The following is a 4578-nucleotide window of genomic DNA, read 5'->3' as shown; positions in this document are numbered from 1 at the left end:
TGTTTCTGATTATTTAAATTACTATTTCTTTAATTGATGTCTGTTTTAAGTCCACTGCCTGTGTTTCCAAGAACTTCTTGTGGTTGTGCTCACCTTTAATAATAAAATTAATAATTAATTAAACAAAAATGTAGTAATGAATTATGTTTGATTGCATAATTATATGCAGTTATATTTCATATTTTTTGATAATATCATATTTTATGTTTCAACAGTATTAAATATTAACAGTGCTTATGAATATTCAAAAATACTAAAGCTTACGCAGTATCTTATTTCAGTGCACAAGTGTTTAAGAATTGCTCTGTATAAGAATTAATTAATTAACTGCTTTATTTGTGACACTATTTATTACTGGTTATGTATTTTTTCAAGGAAAGACGTTGAATAGTAAAGTATTGAGATTTAAAAATATACCTTTTCAGGATTAATACTGCACATCTTTATTGAAACACCTTGCATCTCACAGTCAGCACTTAACTCCCAGTCTGAAAATATGAGTGTAAAATGTAATTTTAGATTGTTCCATTGGAAACACAACACATACATGTAAAATAATAAATGATTATGATGACCCTGTTCAGCTGTACAAAACTTCTGAATTTGTACCATTTATTCCTATTTAATCAAATTGACTTAATTTGTTTAATTTCCAGGAAATGAAAAAGAATCTACTACATGCTATTAATTTATACAATACACACAATCATTATATAGAATCATTGAATAATTTATATTTTACAGTCATTAAACATGTAATAAAGATTTAAAACAATTATCAGAAAAAAACAAATGTATGAAGTTGAAAATATAAAAACAACATTGACCTCTTGTTACAAATTTTAGTTTGCTACCATTGATACATGTAGTTTGATATAAAACTTGTTTCAGCATTAAATTAATGATTATGTAACTAAAGGTTTATTACCTGATTATGTTGTTCATCTCCTTGTCCCATGTTTTCACACTTATTTATCATACCAATACTAAAACACTTTGAGATCTTAAACAAAAGTATATCTCCAAAATTGTTAAAATATCAAGTACATCCTCTGTTATTTGCACTCTTTTTGCTGACCCAGATATCTTAGAATTCAAAATTCACAACTGTATAACTGCATGGACAGGTCAATCATTATGTAAAACAGGGCTAATTTACTCATCATCTCAACCTCCATTCATTGAATGTAACAAAAATTCAAGTAACAAATAGATATATATAGAATTTAAAAATCATTACATATTTCTGAACAAAAAAAAAATTGCAATGTCCTAGACAAATTCTGCATATGAAATTTATAATGTTATCTCTCCCCAAAATAATTCAATGGAACAGCCTGATCTGTTGGAATGACCAGTGGAGTAAATTAGTCATGCAAAGAGTTTAAGATGGTGGGAAACTGCTGGTCAGTTGAGTTTTATCAGAGCTCTGATCTGTGTAGTGTAAAATCTCAGTGGATATATATTGTAGTATTTATTTACCTAAATGAAAGCAATTATTGGGCATATTGGCTGATCAATTCTATATAGATTAAAAGGGCATAATATATGAGATTATTTCATGCACTGTTTTTGTTTATTTTTTTATAACAAAATCATGATTTCTTAGAGTTTAAAATGGCAAGCACACTATCTTGTCCTGTGGCTGTCCTGATACTCAAATTTAAACAGCATTCTTATTTCAATGTTGCTTTTTATAAACTTAAGCATTTTGGAGGTGAATGTTTTCAAGTTCTACACTAAGATTATTACAGTTGTTTTTCAGTACAAAAAAGATTTGCTAAATTAGTCTGACAATATATCATTTGCCACAATATTTAAAAACATTGTTTAGGCATATATTTTAATGTCTAAAAAATAACCATATTTATTCTAAAAATACACCTGTAATTATTGGTCAAGTATCAATTGCTTCAACAAAAATAATAAGTACAGTTGGTAAAATTTCAATGTCTGCAAGTGCAAAAAAAAGAGTTAACAATTATGATTTAGACATCTTATATGTGAAATTCTGTTCAAGAAAAATGTTTAAGTATAGAATTCCGCCCATAGTGAAGACCATATTCCTTCCCAAGAAAATTTCAAAGTTGAAAATTCTGTCCAAGATGAAATGTTTAAGTATAAATTCTGCTCCAAATAAAATTACAGCCGGAATTTTTCTTTTAGTTTTCCGCCAGTAAATAGTGATACTAAGAATATTTTTTTCTTTGTGATGACGGAGTATGACACGGAGATTTTGCGATTCCGGTTCCTGGTCCGCCCCGTAAATCACTGGATTCTTCGTGTCATATTTCTCGTGCCAATTTATCTCTCCAGTGAATTCTCGTGCCAAATTTCGTTTTACTTAGGCTGAGTTTGTAATCAATGTTTCATTGAATATAATTTAATATTCATATCTGGACCTCATAAGTTCTATACATTTTCTTTTTGCTTCTTTGTTTTTTAGGCTATAGTAGATTTTTATTAGTTTTACTTGAACGTTCTACATAATACTTGCTTACTTTGTCTTCATTTTGCTACTTTATTGTCATTAATTTATGAAAAACTGTCTATTAAACGCTTCGATTTCCGGTAATAAGTATCTAATATGCTTTATATCTATTATCAAATCATTAAACACATTTCTGCCCCTTCGAAAGAAGAAAACAATCGCTGTCATGCATATTTTGCATTTTACAAGTGTTTAGGAATTGATGAAGATTAAAACTACATAATCATTTGCACATTTTAGCTTAAATGTTTACCTATCAATTTATTATTATTCTATAACTTGTTTTTTTGCCTTTGAGGGGAAGTAATTTATGTATCAAGGTTGGCTACGCGTGTGTGCACTTTAATGTGAAATAGCGGAACAAATGATTAAATCATCAAGGTATGTATATACTGCTGAATAAATATCTGTTTGTCAACATTGGATATAAAAATTGTCTAATTCAAACAAACGTCTTTAAGGTAATTAGTAATATAAGAATCTAATTTCGTAAATCAATTATCCCAATGATGTAATTACGTATCAAAACTTATCTTATATTCCTCGCCTGTATATACATAAGATAATGTTACAAAATCGTTAATAAGCTGCGAAGTCAAGTAACATCTTCGAGTTCAGTACAATCAGCTGTTGCTTTAATGATTATAAATACAAATTAGACATGTTTGTTTATTCCTTTCAGATTTAAGGCAATTGTGCAGGTGTTTCGAAATTCTGTTTATTTTTCGATAACATATTGGTCGTTTTGATTCAATAATGTTCGTTGATGCCTGTAAATGCTGCAAATATTTGAAGATAAAAAATCTGAATTTCTGGAATATGTGATCACTATTATAACATTTTGATGCATGTGCTTTTACAACAACACAGAGATTAAACCTTTAAAGTAATTACCGAAGTAGTTTAATTCAGTCACAACTGTTTTGTTGCTTCTTTTTTTTTATATCTTATCCATAAATCTTAGATTTGATGCTAATTTTGTAACTGCCTTTAAATGTGAAACAATCAACCATAAGTTTTGTAACACATGCTTTATTGGCAATTAATTTGTGCATATTTTGCAGGAATAGGTACAGTACAACATTAAGAGCAGCTGAACTAATCTCACTGTTTTAAATGAGTTCGATAGTATGTGACTGTTTAAACTTTTAAACATATGACAGCTGCCTCATTACAGCCTAAATACGTTTATGATAACTTTGTTAAAATAAAGATATTGTTTTTTACATTGATGCCTTTTCCTCCTGTTTAAAAATTAAACACCGCTTAAGCCGGTGCTAGGGAGCATGGGCTATGTTGCACTTTTACATCTTTCATGAATAGACTAAATCAAGCCATGATTGCAATTTCCATTTAATATAATTGTTGTTTTCATTCCTTCCGGGGAATCATCCCCTTTCGAGATTTTTTACACTATCCTCATTTGAATGTTTGTCTAAATATATGTCTGTCTAAGTTTGCATACTATATTTGACATGTTACGTGCACCCAAATAGTAACAATACATGCAATACTTGAAAGAAAGCACTTGACTCGCATATAACCTTTCGTGTTTATTTTTAAGGAAAGTTTTAAATTGAAGAACTTATTTTTCAGTTTTCATCTAGCGAAATAAATTGTGGCTGACTATCTGTATCCATTATTGCAAGCTAAAAGGTGACTAAGCATGTGCCCTAAAATTGTAACGCGTCAGTAAAATCCAAGAACGTTATACGTATAGGATAATTATATTCTTTTTCATAATTATCTACTGTACAAACTTTTCTCTCTAGATAGAAACGTTTGTGTAGTAGATAATTATTAACTTACTGTTTCCAGAAAAAATATAAACTTTTTCAAAACTGCCATAATATTGCCAATGTTCATATCATGAATTATTTGGTGGCAAAAAGTATACTGAACAAATATTTTATGAAAATTAAATGAAATTTGAAAAACAAAAGTAATCATTAAATAAGCATATATCCTTTTAAAATGTATGATTTGTGTAGCATCCGTAAAATTTGCCCAGTACTTCACTTCAGTGTTGTTATAATTGTCTGGTTCTTCGGGACCATTGAATCTAGCACTTTTAGTGTTGAAAATTG

General features: G+C 28.9%; 1 long non-coding RNA gene across 1 annotated transcript in view; it reads right to left on the bottom strand.

The window, feature by feature from the left end:
* LOC132739754 (uncharacterized) overlaps nucleotides 1-1816 on the bottom strand; it is a 2470-nt gene extending 654 nt beyond the window's left edge. The window contains exons 1-3 of the long non-coding RNA XR_009627051.1: nucleotides 929-1816; nucleotides 418-488; nucleotides 1-93 (exon numbers count right to left, since the gene is read on the bottom strand). The exon at nucleotides 1-93 is cut by the window's left edge and continues 654 nt beyond it. This is a non-coding gene — a long non-coding RNA (uncharacterized LOC132739754). The remainder of the gene's footprint in view (nucleotides 94-417; nucleotides 489-928) is intronic.
* Nucleotides 1817-4578: the final 2762 nt, after the last annotated feature.

Source organism: Ruditapes philippinarum, unplaced genomic scaffold (genome assembly GCF_026571515.1).
Source record: "Ruditapes philippinarum isolate M1 unplaced genomic scaffold, ASM2657151v2 ctg1252_1_1_1_1, whole genome shotgun sequence".
In the NCBI taxonomy this organism is placed as follows: Eukaryota; Metazoa; Mollusca; class Bivalvia; order Venerida; family Veneridae; genus Ruditapes; species Ruditapes philippinarum.
The sequence above is the reverse complement of the archived record's forward strand: the minus strand, read 5'-3'. Positions and strand labels throughout refer to the sequence as shown.